Raw genomic sequence first — 18,090 nt, 5'->3', positions numbered from 1 at the left:
AAAGGGGCAAAAGGAATGCAGGAAGAGGCAAGAGAGGTGCACAAACAAGCAACAGAGGTGCACAAAGAGGAAAGAACAAGAGTGAAAAACACACGAGGAATTTTAAAAGAAGCAACTGAGGTGCAGAAAAAGGCAAGACATGAGGCAAAAAGGTATGGAAAATGTAACAGAAGTGCACAAACAAAACATATACAAAAAGAAGGAAGAGAGCTGCTGAAATTGATACTGAAAGAGGTAAAAGAAGATGCCGAAAGACTTAAGGGATGTGCAAAATGAGGCAAGAAAGCTGCACAAACAGATAAGAAAGGTACAGAAAGATGAAAGACCGGTGCATATAGACATTAGGGGTTGCACAAAGAAGCAAAAGAGGTGCTGAAACAAACAAGAGAAGTGAGACAGCCAACCCACCCTCTCCTAGAAACCTCCCCCCCCCAGGTCAGCTAACCCTAGAGCGCTTCCCTCCCATGGACCTCGACACCCTCGGCAAAATGGCACGCCAAGTTAAATCGGGCTCCCCACGCGACCCAGCCCCACCAGAAGTCCTGATGCAGGCACACGAAGCCACCTTGCCTGCTATCTTGGAACTCCTAAACGCATCCATAGCCTCGTGTGCCGTTCCTACAGCATGGAAGCAAGCCATGGTACGGGCGTTACTGAAAAAACCGAACCTGGATCCCGATGATCATTCCAACTATCGTCCCATTTCATTCCTCCCTTGGGCTGGCAAGGTACTGGAAAAATACATCAACGCCCACCTGGTCCAGTTCATTGAAAACCACTCCCTATTGGATGTATCCCAGACAGGTTTTAGGCCGAAACATGGCACCGAAACTGCCCTACTTGCGGTCGCCGAGGAATCCCGAATGGTTCTGGACCAGGGAGGATCAGTGGCGGTGATCCTCCTTGATCTAAGCGCCGCCTTCGACACGGTCAGCTATGCCACCTTGCTGAACCGTCTCCGGGTCATTGGAGTCTCAGGCGACGCACTTAGGTGGTTCGACTCCTTCCTGTCCGACAGATCCTTCCAGATCTTTGACGGCGATATAACATCAACCAGCAAGCCTCTCAGTTGCGGAGTACCACAGGGCTCCTCTCTGAGCCCTGTGCTATTCAATATCTACATGAAACCATTGGCTGGGATTGTCAAACCGTACGGCATTAAAATTGTGTCGTACGCCGACGACACTCAGCTAGTGGTATCATTGGCTCAAGAGACCAGTAGCCTACCCCATGGAGGCCTGCTGAGCTGCCTAGAAGATGTTAAGGAATGGATGACCAACTCCTCCCTTAAACTAAACGGAGATAAAACTGAGCTCTTGCTTCTAGGCCCAGCCTCGCCAATACCTTTCGCCTCCTTGTGGCCCCAAGCTCTGGGCACTCCCCCTACCCCCAAGGAAAACGTCAAGAGCCTGGGAGTATGGCTGGACAGGAAGCTCTCCTTTTCCACCCAGGCTACTAAGTTGTCCGCCACCTGTTTTGGCATCCTCAAGACTCTGAGGAAAGTCCTCCCTCTTCTGCCCCTAGAAGCCAAGAAGGTGGCAGTACAAGGCCTCATCCAGTCCCGCCTGGACTCAAATAATGCCCTGTATGTTGGGGCCCCCGAGATGACTCTCCGGAAACTCCAGGTGGTGCAAAACTGCGCAGCACGCACCCTGTTACAGATCCCACGAGCCCAGTCAGCCAGACCTGCGCTAAAAAGTCTTCACTGGCTACCAGTCAAATACAGAGTGACATTTAAGGCACTGTGCATTGCGCACCAGGCCTTTTGGAAAACGGGGCCTGCAATTAACAGCAACCTTGTCATCCCCTACCACCCTAACAGGAACCTCCGTTCCACTGAGGCTTTCCTGGCAAAGGTCCCCAGAGTGAAAAGAGCCAGATCCAGGGGCAGGTTGTTCTCATTGAACACAGCTAAACTCTGGAATACTCTCCCCCTCCCACTCCGCTCCAACCCGCACCTACTATCATTTAGAAAAAAATTGAAAACCTGGTTATTCACCAAAGCCTCCGAGCTCTAATCTGTCACTCAGCATGTCTCCCCAATTATCTCAGCGCTTGGACGCCCTTGGGCAGCAACCGCGCTCAATAAATCTATTTCAATTTCAATTTCAATTCAAAGTGTAGAATAAATCAACAGAAGTACTCAAAGAGATGACAGGTGCAGAAAGAGGCACAATAAATGAAGAAAAAGCAAAAGAAGTGCAGAAACAGTGAAGAGAAGTCCAGAAAGAATGAAGAAAACTACAGAAATGCAAAACAGCAATCTTTGCAATGTTACTGTTATATGTCTCACCATATTATAGAAAACATGCAAACATACATCCCTACCTTTTGCTGGGGCCATCACACATAATAGAAACATACAAATACATATACAAATATATGTCACACACATGTACCATCTTCATATGCAAAACATAATTGAGAAGACATGTGCAAGGAGAAACATACCTCACTTACAAGACCATGAAGTCCTTTAAACATGTCAGAATGTTATTTCCATTTCGGAGACACACCTAAATGTATGTAGTGTACTTTAAGTGTACATTTTCACAGACTCATACGAGGTCACAAATCCCTCTACTTACATATCTAAAACCTTTTGTGCTTCAGCATCACTATTCAGAGACTACTGAGAGTGTTGGGCCTAGCCAAATATAAAGCAGCAACCCTTTGCATGTGTGTGTTGTAACTCTCACTATATTCCAGAAAGCATGCATGCATATGTCTGTACCTTTTCCTAGTGGCATTTAAAAGATGTATACCTGTGTTTTATATCTCTACCATCCAGTGCAAGTAGAGACATACCTCATCCATAAGCCTATAAACTACCTTAAACTTGACAGACTGCACTTCCCATTTGAAGAGTCACCTTAACGTATGTGGCGTATTTGTACATTTCTATACACTGATATGAGTTAACCTAATCACTAAGCCCTCTACCAACATGTCTTTCACCTCACTGTTGTGCTGCAGATTCACTATTGAGCAACTACTCAGAGTGTTGGGCCAAGCCAAATGCAAATCAGCAACTTTTTCAATGTGTCTGTTATAATTCTCACTATATTCTAGAAAGCACTCATTCATGTGTCTGTAAATTTTCCTAGTGGCATCATATATAAAAGAAAAATACAAATAGATGTATACCTGAGTACTTCATGAGTGAGTTTATGACTCCAAGGGTAATGTCTGGGTGATTACATCAGTACATGGGTAGTAATTGAATAAAAGGATGACTGTAAGAGTAGTGTCTGGGCCATTGGATGAGTGCATGGGTACTACCTAAGAGAATGGTTTAGTGCCAGAGTAGTGCTTGACTTGTTGTATGAGTATATGGGTGGTATGTTGGTGATTGCATGAGTACAGGGGTAGTGCCTAGGTGATTGCATTAGTGCAGGGCTACTGCCTAGCTAATTGGGTAAGTGCATTGGTAGTGCCTGACTGAATTCATGAGTGCAAGAGTAATATGGATCGGCCAAGCCCTAGAGGCTTTGGCCCCTCTCAAACCCATCAAAACCTACAGGGCCACACCATCCGCACCCTGGTACTCTGACATGCTTCGCCAGAAAAAGGCATCATGCAAAGCCCTCGAACGCTCCTGGAGGCAGAAGTATTCCCTCGACAGTAAAATCACCTATAAAACAGCTCTCAAAGAATACCGCAGAATGATTGAGGATCATAAAAGGGACTTCCTGGCTTCCAGAATTAAACATGCCAGTAACGGCGCCAGGGAGATTTTCAACATAGTCAGATCCTTCACGGACCCCAGCGCTCTGACTCGAACTCAACCAGCCTCCCAGTCTCTGTGTGATAAACTTTCACAATTCTTTGAGGAAAAAATCCAGGCTATTTACTCCTCCTTTCCCATCACCAGTAGTGAAGGGTCGGTTGAGGAATCTACTACGTACCCGTTACAGTCACCCTCATTGCTAGAATTTGCAGATATCTCTGAGGCTGACACACTGGTAGAATTACTCAATTGTAAATATGGCTCCCCCAAGGACCCTTTGCCAGCCAAACAATATAAAAAACTGGCACCCCTGCTCAATCCATTCCTTAACCATATCTGGAACAAATCCATGAGAACGGGCATTTTTCCCGCAAAATGGAAGCATGCGTCCCTAGTCCCCATCCTTAAGAAGCCTGATCTTGACCCAGATAACCCTAGTAACTACAGGCCCATCTCTCTCCTGCCTGCCCCAGCTAAGATTCTGGAAAAACTGGTGCACGCCCAGCTTGCCAATTACATCGAATCCCATGGGCTCCTGCATGACTCTCAGCACGGCTTTCGGTCGGGCCACAGCACGGAGTCGGCCCTTGTCGAAATGGCTGACTCTGTGAGATGGACGCTGGATCGAGGATCGAGGGCGGTGTTAGTGCTGCTGGATCTCTCAGCAGCATTTGACACCGTCTCTCATAAGATCCTGCTGAGAAGGCTGAGAGACCTGGGTTTCGGCGATACAGTGTTGAGATGGCTCTCTTCCTACCTGAGTGACCGTACTCAGCAGGTATACACCCCTCCCTACACCTCCACCGCTAGACCACTAAAATGGGGAGTTCCACAGGGCTCCTCCCTGAGACCGCTCTTGTTCAATGTTTACTTCTCCCCCTTGGCTAAACTGATTGCGCAAACTGGGATTAAATCCACCTCCTACGCTGATGACATTCAGTTACTCTTCACTTTTGATACCCCCACTGCCTCTGCCTTCGACCCATTGAAAAACTGTCTAAGAGACATCTCTAGCTGGATGGACTCCAATTCCCTCCGACTCAACGCTGGAAAGACAGAGATTCTGTTTTTTAACTCATCATCCCCTCTTGATTCTAATTTATGGTGGCCGGATGATCTCAGCCATGCCCCCACGCCTAAAGACTCGGTGAGAAACCTGGGAGTGCGCTGGGATAATCATCTCAGTTTTAACGCCCAGGTTCAAACAGTAGCAGCATCCTGTTTTGCTAAGATCAAGACAATTAGACGGCTCATCAACTACCTACCGATGGACTGCCGTAAGACTGTGGTACAAGCCCTGATAATATCTCACCTGGACTACGCCAACGCACTATACCTTGGCATCACAGCAGGCCTATGCCACAAGCTACAGACTGTCCAGAATGCTGCTGCTCGGCTGGTGGAGAGAATTCCTGCAAGACATCACATCTCCCCACACCTCCGTAAACTCCACTGGCTCCCCATTTCCAAGAGATGTATTTTTAAGGCCATGACCTTGGCTTTCCGGGCCTCCAAGGGCAAAGGCTCGGCCCATCTGAGAAGCACTCTGAAACCGTATGTCAACATCAGGACATTACGTTCAAATTCCCTACTTCTGCTGGAAACCCCCAGATTTAAACGTACTCGCACCGGAGGGAAAACATTCGAGGTCTGTGCCACTCGGTGTTGGAATAACCTCCCGGTTGCATTACGAGCCTGCCAAACCGAATTAGCATTCCGAAAGTCCCTGAAAACACATCTCTTCCCCATATAATGCCCCATTGGTGCCTAGCTTCTAAGTTCCATGATTTATCAGCGCCGGGACGCCCCGTTGGGGCAGCTGTTGCGCTTTACAAAATACACAAATAAATAAATAATATCTGCCTCCTTAGATCAGTGCACCGCCTGTGCGTCCTGTCTCTGCCCCAGCTGCCGCTGCTGAGGAAAGTTGAGGCCCTCCTTCACCCGTAGGCTACCACCTGCGTCTCATCCCTGGTGGCCAGTGGTAGGCCTAAGGTCTGTTCTACTGTTCATTGTACTGCCCGTATCGTTTTCTATTTTGCTGTCTGTGACTGCTCTTGTCTGTCTTCCCCCTGTGCCTGTATTTTCTCCTGTACCCTTCTTTCCTTTTGTTTCCATCGTCACCCCATGATCTGTGCCCATTTTTCCTTCTGCGCCCCCGTGATCTGTGCCCGTTTTTCCTTCTGTGACCCCCGTGATCTGTGCCCTTTTTCCCCTCTGTGCCCCGCGTGATCTGTGCCCGTTTTTCCCTTCTGTGCCCCTGTGATCTGTGCCCGTTTTTCCCCTTCTGTGCCCCCAGTGCCCCCGCGATCTGTCCCCATTTTTCCTTCTGTGCCCCCGTGATCTTTGCCTGTTTTTCCTTCTTTGACCCCCGTGATCTGTGCCTTTTTTCCCTTCGGTGCCCCCCGTGATCTGTGCCCGTTTTTCCCTTCTGTGCCCCCGGTGCCACCTGTGATCTGTGCCCATTTTTTCCTTCTGTGACCCCCATAATCTGTGCCCTTTTTCCCTTCTGTGCCCCCGGTGCCCCCTATGATCTGTGCCCGTTTTCTCCTTCTGTGCCCCCGGTGCCCCCCGTGATCTGTGCCCATTTTTTCCTTCTGTGACCCCCGTTCTCTGTGCTCTTTTTCCCTTCTGTGCCCCCTGCGATCTATGCCCGTTTTTTCCTTCTGTGCCCCCGGTGCCCCCGTGATCTATGCCCGTTTTCTCCTACTGTGACCCCCGTACTCTGTGCTCTTTTTCCCTTCTGTGCCACCTGTGCCCCCGTGATCTGTGCCCGTTTTTCCTTCTGTGACCCCTGTGATTCTGTGCTCTTGCCCTCCATGCCATTCACCGTTCCCGTTCCTGTCGATGTGCCCCCTGCTGCCCCGCCCCCCTGACTGTCCATTCGCTGGCCCTATCTCCCGCCTCCCAGCTGCTCCTCCCTCCCACCTCCCCATATATGGCGGCCGCTGCGCAGTGAGGTGAGCGACCCTTGACCTTGTTAGGTAGGTTGCTCCCCCTCCGCACAGCACCGCCTGTGCGTCCTGTCCCTGCCCCAGCTGTCGGGGCTGAGGAAAGTTGAGGCCCTCCTCCACCCGCAGGCTACCACCTGCGCCTCATCCCTGGTGGCCAGTGGTCTGCCTAATGTCTGTTCTACTGTTCATTGTACTGCCCATTTCGCTTTCTCTTTTGCTGTCTGTGACTGCTGTTGTCTGTCTTCCCCCTGTGCCTGTATTTTCTCCTGTACCCTTCTATCCTTCTGTTCCCATCGTCACCCCCATGATCTGTTCCAGTTTTTCCTTCTGTGCCCCCGTGATCTGTGCCCATTTTTCCTTCTGTTCCCTCCGTGATCTGTGCCCGTTTTTCCCTTCTGTGCCCCCTGTGATCTGTGCCCGTTTTAACCCTTCTGTGCTCCCGGTGCCCACCGTGATCTGTGCCCATTTTTCCACCTGTGCCCCCGTGATCTGTGTCCGTTTTTCCTTCTGTGACCCCCGTGATATGAGCCCTTTTTCCCTTCTGTGCCCCCGTGATCTGTGCCCGTTTCTCCCTTCTGTGCCCTGGTGCCCCCTGTGATCTGTGCCTGTTTTTTCCTTCTGTGAACCCCATAATCTGTGCCCTTTTTCCCTTCTGTGCCCCCGTTGCCCCCGTGATCTGTGCCCATTTTTCCTTCTGTGCCCCCATGATCTGTGCCCATTTTTCCCTTCTGTGCCTCCCGTGATCTGTACCCGTTTTTTCCCTTCTGTGCCCCCGATGCCCCGTGATCTGTGCCCATTTTTCCTTCTGTGCCCCGGTGATCTGTGCCCGTTTTTCTTTCTGTGACCCCCATGATCTGTGCCCTTTTTCCCTTCTGTGCCCCCCGTGATCCGTGCCCGTTTTTTCCTTCTGTGCCTCTGGTGGCCCCCGAGATTTGTGCCCATTTTTTCCTTCTGTGACCCCCACAATCTGTGCCCTTTCTCCCTTCAGTTGTGGTAAATAATTTAATTACCGGAACTTAATTTGATGCGGAAAATCTATAACAATAGCTCAGTAAAATAAGAGGCAGAATCCGTGGTATTAGAGGTTCGGAACGGGCTTTATTCCAAAATCAATTTAAATTGAGGAGCTCCATATTCCATCACCACGAAGGTTCAGGAAGTGAAGACGTACTTTATTGACAAGTAATCATTTTTATACAATAGGCATTACAGTGAAACAGATGGAGGAGGCGTAACAATTGATAGTAAAGATAAAACATACATGCGTAGCAAAAGTGGGTGTAACTAAAGAACGTCATCAGGTATGATGTCATAATAGGGTGGTTCCATGAAAGAATTTCGCAATGTCAGCAGAAATATTTGGCAGAAATGCGCGCGCAGCAGCATGACGTGTGATTGACGTGCAACTAGGGGGTGAAGGGGACTTGACATTTAGCTCTACATGTGGCGACAGAAGTCTGGAGGGTCAAGTCAACCTAATCCCAAATCATATCTAACATCCTATGTTTAGAGAACTATGTTATCCAAAAGAGAGGTCTCTTAGAGTAGAATCTTATTCTATACTGACTATACTGACTGTGAGTGCGTGTACAAGCGTCTAAGTGTCTACACTAGATGCGAGGGCAGAAATCTTCCATAGTAACAGGGCTATGAATTACTTGCATAAAGACAGAGGAGCCGGGCCTTTGCTCGGTAGCTGGAAGAATGTTTACTTAAACTACTAGACAGGAATGCATTGGATAGGGAGCGGAGCAGATAATTTCGAAGGTGAAATACAGTTTTTGGCAGGCAACAGGCTGATGTCAGGCACCGTTAGCTGCGCAGGGAGTAGGACAAAGTTCATGGATACAGATGCGAGCTCAGACTGGAGCTTTCAGAGGCAGAAGGCAGGAAAAGCTTGATGGCAGAATCAGGGCCTACTTGCCTGGACTGTAAAATGGCATAAGTGAACCATATAAAGCCGGTGGCCTTTCATACTTAGGAATAGAATATCCGGCCCATTCATGGCGGATCTGAAAGAGGACATGTTGGCGGTGGACGCACATGTGTTTGCGTCTTCATAACTGGAACTGGAGGGAACATACATGTACTTGGGATTTATACATGAAACCGTTGGGGTCCAAGATAGGGGACATAACTGATCATAAAAATCCATATTTCCACATTCCCTCCTTGTCCCCTACTTGCCCGTTAAGAGATATCAATCTTCATCAATCCATCGATCTGTTCATATAGCATCATTTGTTCTTCTTTTTTCTTCCGTGATGAATGAAATCTTGGTGGTGGAATACACGATGTGGCACACAGACCACAGATCGCTGGTCCACATTGTAGGCATAGACAGCAACTGAATAATATGAGGAAGCCAATACCTAGGAAGGATAGGACCTTCCATCCAAAGGTAGATAATACACTCCAAAACCAACCGGACCAAGTCCAGGTGCCTGGATTCTGGTGTATCTGGCTTACAATCTTATGAAGGCGAGTTATGGCTTTATATACAGATGGCGAATTTTCTGGTATGAAAATGCAACAGCTTGATCCGATGACCCTACAAGCTCCGCCCCTATCGGCCAAGATGACGTCAAGGACAAGACGATTTTGAAGCACAACAATCCGCATAGCAGACTGCTCTTCTGTTAAATTGCCTAAGGCGGAAATAGTTTTGTTCACTACTGCTTCAAGGGTTCTGGTTAATCTACGTATCAGCTTACTATTAGTAACTGTACCTATATAGGGAAAGAGACCTTTATTGAAATCTGTGTATTTTTCCCATGCTGTCTCAGTGTAATCGACTATTGGGAGATCTCTCCTTTCTCTATTGTGTACTAAATGAGTATTTCTGTGATAATCAGGAGGAGCTAGAAAAACAGGTGGCAAAAGGAATCCGATGTAGCAGGTGCCATCCCAATCTAGTGGCAAACGTATGTATGCCGTCTGACCACATATGAAGTAGGAATGGCGGGAAGCTCTAAATGTAGACTTGCCTTGATTACTGAATTCTATTACAGTGGTGCATCTACTATGGCCCATATGTATGGAACCATTCTTTCTTACACATAATTCACCTTTTACTGGAAATACTGACATGGCGGGCAAAATTGGAGTAGCTTCGGATTCGACATTCAGGATCATGAGATTAAGCGTAAAATTACCTAATCCATATACTTCATTTTCTAGATCAGTTCCTGTTCTTTTGGGAAGTCCCTCCTTGTTAGGGTGACAGACTTTGAGTAAAACTAAGTTCAGATTTCCCCATACCCAGTTATTCTGGTAAACTGCAGAATTCGAATCTAGGGAATTAATTAAACTAAACCATGCTCCACAGGAGCCGTTGTGTGTGAACGGGTATGGAAAGAGAGGTAGAATTCCTTTATAGTTCTGATAGGGAGGGAGTCGACCACATATCCAACAATTTGTAGCATTGCTAACCTGATGGGAATGATGTAACATACTAATAAACGTGTTATTGCGCAGCGCAAATCTATAGGACAACTCATGCGGAGGTAATTCACTAAAAGAATGTTCGGCAGTAACATTATAAACATGTCTAGAAATAGGATAATATATGTGCAACAATATACTTGCAGTAATTATTAAAAGACTTAAGAAAAACAAAATTAATAACGTCACTGTGCAATGACTACGCAGTGATTTACAGTACGCATGTCGTTTCAACTTTATCCTTCTGTTTCTTTCTCTATACAGGTCTAAGGGATACATGTCAGAGACAAATTCGACCGATTCACCTTGGAGAGGACTTAAACAATCAAATTGCCTGACTTGTTGGACCGAAGTTTTAGTTTATATAGTTCATGGTTATTCAGTTCAACCAAAGGAAGTTTTGAGTCAATCGGTGAAGACACGCGAGGTGTGTCATTTACGTCGGACGGTAGTCCATGAAATTTCTTGATATGACTTGAATGTATCCAGCCTTTTCGACCTTCGATCTTCACGGCTGTCCTCGTCGTTAGTAATACGAGTTGAGGCGATCTCCACCTAGGATCCAGCTGAGACTTCCGGTCAAAGTTCCTCACTAAAACCAAATCTCCTGGAATTACGTCATGGGGTTTCACCTCGGTGTTGTCGGGAAAGGCTGCAGCTACCTGTGAACGACAAGATTGTAGTGCAGACATCAAGGAAGCCAAGTAATCTGTCAGCATATTACAGTCAATATCAGTTATTTTGCGTGGTACAGGCGTCCCCCACATATTTGGTGGTCTACCGAAGATCACTTCATAAGGGGATAGCCCTGTTCGAGAGTGTGCTACCATTCTCATGTAAAAGAGTGCAACGGGTAAGGCTACTACCCAGTCGACACCTTTCTCTCTACAAATTTTGGACAATCTTATTTTCAGGGTCTGGTTATGTCGTTCCACGAGACCTGCTGCCTCGGGGTGTCGGACACAGTGAAATTTCCACTGATAGCCTAACAAAAGTGAAACGTGTTTCATTAGTTCGGATGAGAACGGCTGGCCGTTATCTGAGTAGACAGCACGTGGTAAACCGTACCGTGGGAAGAATTCTCGAACTAACTGTTTGGCAGTAGTCGGGGCAGTGTAATCTGAAACCGGGTATGCCTCTGTCCAACGGGAAAGAGCACAGACAACTACGAGAACATATTTGAATCCTCGACATCGTTCCATCTGGATATAATCCATCTGGAGGACTTCAAAAGGGTGATCAGGAGGCTGAAATCCACCCTGTTCTACGGGAATGCTTTTTCCTGGGTTAAACTGACAACAGATCATACAGGTACGAACTTTTTGTTTAGCTGCTGCTCGTAAATGTTTGTTGAACCAAATGTGTTGAATGCTGTCTAGCATAGCTTTTTCTCCTAGATGTGCTGGACTATGTACAGTGTTAATTATAACTTGGACCATTGAATCAGGAAGGAACCACACAGATTTTTCCTTCGTCATCCATCCTTGATCCGTTTGGATCCCTCCTAATTCAGTCCATTTCTTTATTTCGTCTGGTGTAGCATGTGTCTGTATGTCAATTACGTCAAGAGCGGGATCCTTAACCGTCATGCAATATGTTGGTGTCGGGACTATTGTCTTTGTCATGTCGGATGTTTGAGTTTGAGCAGTCTGTTTAGCTGTTCTGTCAGCTAGATCATTGCCTTGAGAAATGATATCAGTAACTTTCGTATGAGCTTTACATTTCATAATTGATATTGCAGTGGGTAGATGTATTGCATCTAATAAGGCATGAATAAGGGGTCCGTGCTGAATGTGGGCACCGTGAGAAGTTAAATAACCTCTCTCTCGCCACAGCACGCCGAAGTCATGTACAACTCCGAATGCATAACGTGAGTCAGTGTATATGTTGACTTTTTTATTTGTGGCTTGAATACAGGCTTGTGTCAGAGCGACGAGCTCTGCGGCTTGAGCTGACAAGGTATTTATGCAATTTGTTTCAACGATTTCAGTGTCTGTTGTGACTGCGTAAGCGGCCACTAGCTCTCCTGTACCTGTTCTCATACATGAACCATCTACATACAACGTCAGGTCTGGGTCTAACAATGGGACGTCTGTTAAATCTTGTCTGGGTTTCGTCGTGATAGTGGTAACTTCAATACAATCATGTGCAAGTGGGTCTGTTCCGTTTATTGGTAACAGTGTGGCAGGATTCAATGTACTACAACGTCTGATTTCTATATGTGGCTGAAACAATGTTAATTCGTAACCAGTAAGTCGTGCTATAGTCAAGTGTTGTGTTTGTGTGCGGTTCAAGAGAACCTCTACTGCATGTGGTACTTGTACTGTCAATGGATGTCCTAATACTATGGCATCGCTTTGTCTGATTGCTAAAGCTGTTGCTGCCACTGATTTTAGGCACGCAGGCAAAGCCTGAGCTACGGGATCTAATGTACTAGAAAAATAAGCACATGGTTTGTGTGATCCTGCTTGTTCCTGTGTGAGTACTGACAAGGCAGTACCTTCGCGTTCTGTAACGAAGAGTGTAAACTGTTTATTGTAACATGGTGTTGCTAAAACAGGTGCTTGACATTAAGCTTTCTTTAGGCTTTCAAAAGCTTGTGTATGTTCCTGAGTCCAAGGGAGAACAGTCGATGTGGCTGCCTCCTGCGTTGTCAATTGAATGAGTGGTTTTGCTAGAAATGCATACTGAGGGATCCACTGCCTACAATATGAAGTGAGGCCTATGAAAGCCCGCACCTCCTTTTGTGTCTTGGGTATTGGCATATTAGCAATTAACTGGATGCGATCTGATGTAAGCTGCCTTCCCTCCTTGGACAGCGAGTGACCAAGGTTAACAACTCGCTGGACACAGAATTGCAGCTTAGAAGGGGACACCTTGTGCCCCTTTTCGGCCAAAAATTGTAAAACCGTCAGTGAGGCTTTTTCACATTCAGGTTCGCTTCTAGCGGTGATCAGCAGATCATCGACATATTGAAGCAGGGCAGTGTTGACTGGCATGTGGATACTGTCGAGTTCTCGTTTCAGTGCTTGGCTATAGATGCTGGGGCTTTCGGTAAATCCTTGAGGTGCGCGTGTGAATTTAAAGCTACGTCCATTTAAACTAAATCCGAACAAGTATTGGCTTTCCGGATCTATTGGGACGCTGAAGAAGGCATTTTTGAGATCAATTACAGTAAAGAATGTTGCTTCGGAATCAATGGCTGTCAGTAATGAAGAAATGTCTGGGACTACGGGGTATTGTGGTACTATGCATTTATTTAATTCGCGCAGATCAATAACCAATCGATATACTGGCGGGGCTGTTGGATCGGTTCGTTTAAGAATCGGAATTATCGGTGAATTACATACATTGGAGTCAGTTTCCACAACCACTCCTTGGGTAATCAGCTCGTCAATGATTTGTAGTAAAGCCACTACAGCATCTGGGGGTAACTTGTATTGTCGCATTCGTGGAAGTACCACTCCTGCCTTTAGTGTGACTCGATATGGTGTAATGTTCATGCAACCAACATCTGTAGGGCCTTGTGCCCATAAATGTGTGGGTAAAGTCTGTAGTCGGTGATCCATGTCTCGGGACACGTAGTGCCCTTTGAAATCACGTAAAAACAATCTTACTCCTTCCGGAGAACAACATATAATAGCTCCTAGGGCTTTCAAAGTTTTTATGCCTAACAAGTTTTCTGGACATGATTTAGTAAGTAATAAATCTGTAGTTCGTGTCAAGGGACCAATCGTAAGTGGAAGAGGCTGTGTTACTTCGTTAATGATAGGTTTTCCTGAAAAGCCAAGGGAAATATTCTGTGTGCCTGAGAGGGGTGCCCCTGGAACTTCACTACGTTTTATTGTTGTTCGGCTTGCCCCTGTATCAAGTAAGAATTTTCTATCTTGACCTAACAGTTCACTGTGTACATAAGGTCCTTCTTGATCTACAGGAACCTCAATAAGGGGTAAGCCAACTTCCCTCTCTAGGCTGTTTCATGAGTATCGTTGATAATCAGGATAGTCATACTGTGCGGTCTGATACATCTGTCGGGTCGTTGTTTGTGTGGCAGCAATAGGCTGCGGTGGTGGAGCTGGCATAGACTGTTGCGGAGCTGGCATGGACTGTACATGCTGCGGTGTTCCTTGTTGATTCTGATCCTGTCTAAGTGGTCGTGGTCTTTCTTTTGTGTTACCTATGGCGATATTATGTTTTAAAACGGGACAATCGTGTACATAATGACCTGGCTGTTTACAATAGTTGCACGTCCCTTTTACAGGACCTGCTGAAACACTGGACGGTGTTATACCCTTCTTATGACCATCAGCAGGAACTGTCTGGGAAACTAGCATTTTCATTTTCGTGTCTTTCATGCGTCTATGTTCATGTTCTTGTTCTTCTCTAATTCTATTGTGATGGTACTGTAACATTTGTAACATTTGTGACGGAGTGTTACCTTGCCAGGTACTCTCGAACTTCAATACTCTATTCTTAACTTGGGGCAAGGCATTTTCAACCAATTTTGTCACAAACAGATGTGGATACGACTCGCTACTTGCTTTTATTCCACTATTTATACCAAAACATTTCTCAAATCGGGAATAGAAATCACTAGTGTCTTCATCTGATTTTTGTTTACAGGCTGAGATTGCACCCCAGTCTTCCTTTTTCGTAGTTAATAAACGTGGCAGTACCTGTACTAGTAAACCTGGTAGTGCTTTGGTCTTGTCCCCGAGCCCTGAACCTGGACCTCGAGCTTTTTCTTCGTTTTCTAATGCTGTCCAATCTATCTTCTGGTCTCCCACCTCCCAATCCTTTTCCTTGAGTTTTTCGTAAATGCCCGCAGGCATTAATACCTTCAGTATTGTCATAATGTCGGGGTAGGTATATTCTCCCATGAGTAACATATCTTTAATTTCACGATGGAAACCCGCTGGGTCTTTGTCATGACTGGGTACCACTTTCTTCATTTCTAATAGTTCTATTTTGGATATGGGTGTGTATACAAACACACGTTTAAACTCATTGTCATCACCCTTTATCGGGTGCACTTCGCGTAAGGGATTTTGTCTATCCATGTAATACGTCGTTCTTTCCTTGATGGGCAGTGAGACATGTTCAGGACATACAAAAAGAATGTACTGCCTTCTAGATTCTAGTATTTCTCTAATTAACTTAGTACCGGAACCTCTCCATTTATTCGTGAGTAATTCAGTCAATATATTAGGTAAGGGGCCAGGATCGGAGTGTTGGCTTTTATATAATATAAGGAGTTGTTGAATCATATAGATACCAGCTAAACGCTGTTCATCTGGGGCGAGGTTCAAAAACGTATGTGCTAGTGTATCATCACCATATTTTCCAGGACTATCAACCCAGTGTACGGCTGACCTGGCTAATTCTTGTTCGTCCATAGAATCGAGTATATGATAACCCCTTCGTTCTCGGAGTAATTTGTCAGCGGCTTGGAATGAATGTTCGGGAGACCTTGTATTTATTATAGGAGTTTGGAATTTTCTGTTATTATCTGGACGTATCGGACATATCGGATCAGTAAAGCATCTAGTATTATTGCAAGATCTTCCTCTACCTACATAGGCCATGGTTTCTAACTGTCCTGTGGGCAGTTCTAATTCTTCCTCGTCCTCGGTTTGTTCAGGCTCGTCTACTGCTAATCTTTCTTCGTGTATTCGTTCTATTTCTTTGCGGATCTTTCGGCTCATAGCTACTATACATGATCGTTTATCGTGTCTCCCCTCTGATATATTCTTACCCCATGTGGTAAGAATTTGCATTTCTTCCGGATTTACCCCTGGTTGATCTTGATTTCTGATCACACAGTTTATGAGGAAACGTAACAGTTCCCCCTGTATTTCCACCTTTTGGTACTCCATGGCTCTGGTAATACTCTCAGGGTCTCGCCCTGACTGAACAAAATGATATATATTTTCTAAATGTGCAGTCATTCCTGGTAGCTTCCCTAAGTATATTGCAGCTCGTCGGATACGTAATGATGCCAGCATCATTTCGTCCCCTTTTCCGGGCACAGGGTCATATCTACAATCTATTAGAAGTTCCTTGAGCGTGCTGGGAGTTACTAGTTTGGGCGTACGTTGGTGGGCTAATTCTTGAAAGGAAAGTTTATTTGTTCTGGGTGGCGTAGAAAAAATGCTTGATGTACCTCCGGTAGCACCACCTGGGGTGCTGGATGTGAAAGGATTCGTTGAACGTGATATAGCAACCATAGGTGTGGATGCAGATGTAGAAACAGATGTGCTTGCCGGAACTTGTGTCGGGGTTTGCTGTTGCAGAGGTACAGACGGAGGAGGGTCTTGGCGTTGAACCCCCTCGGCAGACGGTCTATGTGGCGCAGTATTAGCATACTCGGGAGCTGCGTCGTCTAAATAAGAGGAAAGAAAAACATCTTCTGCGGATCTGGGATGCCCTTTGGGATGTACTTTTATCGGAAACAATGGGGGTGGCAAGTCTTTTGGTATTTCCGGCGTAGCCTTAGGTAATCCTTCGGCCAGAAGAGGATACATACCATTCTCAAGGGCATTTCTTTGTCTGTCTGTTTGTTCTGACTTTACTCGAATACCTTCTTCAATTAATACACTTTCTCGAACTTTATTTGAATTCTCCTTACTTTTCCCTTCCTGTCTGAGCGCTTTCTCTGTGCGTCTATATGATTCTTTACGCCATAATTCAATGGCATCTTTCTGTGACTGTCTAGCTTTCTTTTTCCATAATTCTTCTTCTACTTTCATAATGCAATCTGCATCCCAGGTCCCAGCTGCGGGCCACCTCTGACTTTCTGGTAATTCCTTGGTGTAGTCTACCCATAGATCAAGAAATAATATGGCGTCTAGGCCATGTTTATGATACATGAAGTACCCTGGAGTGTCCCTAGGAGGAATGGGAACAGCTTCTTCGAGTACCCCTTTCCTAGTTTTGATCTGTCTTAATTTCGAAAAGAGCGGCATATTGAGAACTGATCTAATACCTAATTTTGAACACGTTTAATACCATAAAACACAATAATGAACAGTCATTCACACCACAATATACAGAACGTATTTAAAACATTTTAACATTTAACATTTAATGAATAAACAATGATGGTCATTTAGGGAACTAGTCACTAAACATAATACTCGATACTAACTAGGTAATTCTGAATTATATACTAGACATACTTGATATACTGCTAAACAGTACAGATACACTGCTGAAACAGTGCAGACCGGATTTGTGTACCCAAAACCCGTCTTGACCGGCACAACCTATGTGCACGTCAGAACGCCTCCCCGATAATGGTACTCACCGGGTAGCTCGGAACGGAAGGCCTCGGAACTGAACTGAACTTGAACCGGACTGGACTCGACTCGAAACTTCGGAAACTTCGGAAACTTCGGAAACTGGTGGGCCTCTGTATACCTCGGATCTTGCTCTCTCAGCTAGGCTCTGGTCGGGATACTTCGCACTTCTCACCGCCTCGTCTGGGTGTTGATCGCAGCCTCAGTTACCCCCGCTCGGCAGGAGGGAGATACAGGAAATCCTGTGGGTACGCGTTGTTGTCCGTCCAGCTGTGACAGGAGACCGGGCCTGCAACGCACCGCCAGCGCGTGAGATGAGAAAGTGTCCCTGTTCGGGCGCCATTTATGTGGTAAATAATTTAATTACCGGAACTTAATTTGATGCGGAAAATCTATAACAATAGCTCAGTAAAATAAGAGGCAGAATCCGTGGTATTAGAGGTTCGGAACGGGCTTTATTCCAAAATCAATTTAAATTGAGGAGCTCCATATTCCATCACCACGAAGGTTCAGGAAGTGAAGACGTACTTTATTGACAAGTAATCATTTTTATACAATAGGCATTACAGTGAAACAGATGGAGGAGGCGTAACAATTGATAGTAAAGATAAAACATACATGCGTAGCAAAAGTGGGTGTAACTAAAGAACGTCATCAGGTATGA

At 45.9% G+C, this 18,090-nt stretch overlaps 1 protein-coding gene across 1 annotated transcript in view; it reads right to left on the bottom strand.

The window, feature by feature from the left end:
* The window catches only part of LOC146809012 (sialic acid-binding Ig-like lectin 13), a 580,696-nt gene that overhangs the window by 514,094 nt on the left and 48,512 nt on the right, over nucleotides 1–18,090 (bottom strand). The window lies entirely within an intron of this gene.

Source organism: Triturus cristatus, chromosome 7 (assembly GCF_964204655.1).
Source record: "Triturus cristatus chromosome 7, aTriCri1.1, whole genome shotgun sequence".
Taxonomy (NCBI): domain Eukaryota; kingdom Metazoa; phylum Chordata; class Amphibia; order Caudata; family Salamandridae; genus Triturus; species Triturus cristatus.
The sequence above is the reverse complement of the archived record's forward strand: the minus strand, read 5'-3'. Positions and strand labels throughout refer to the sequence as shown.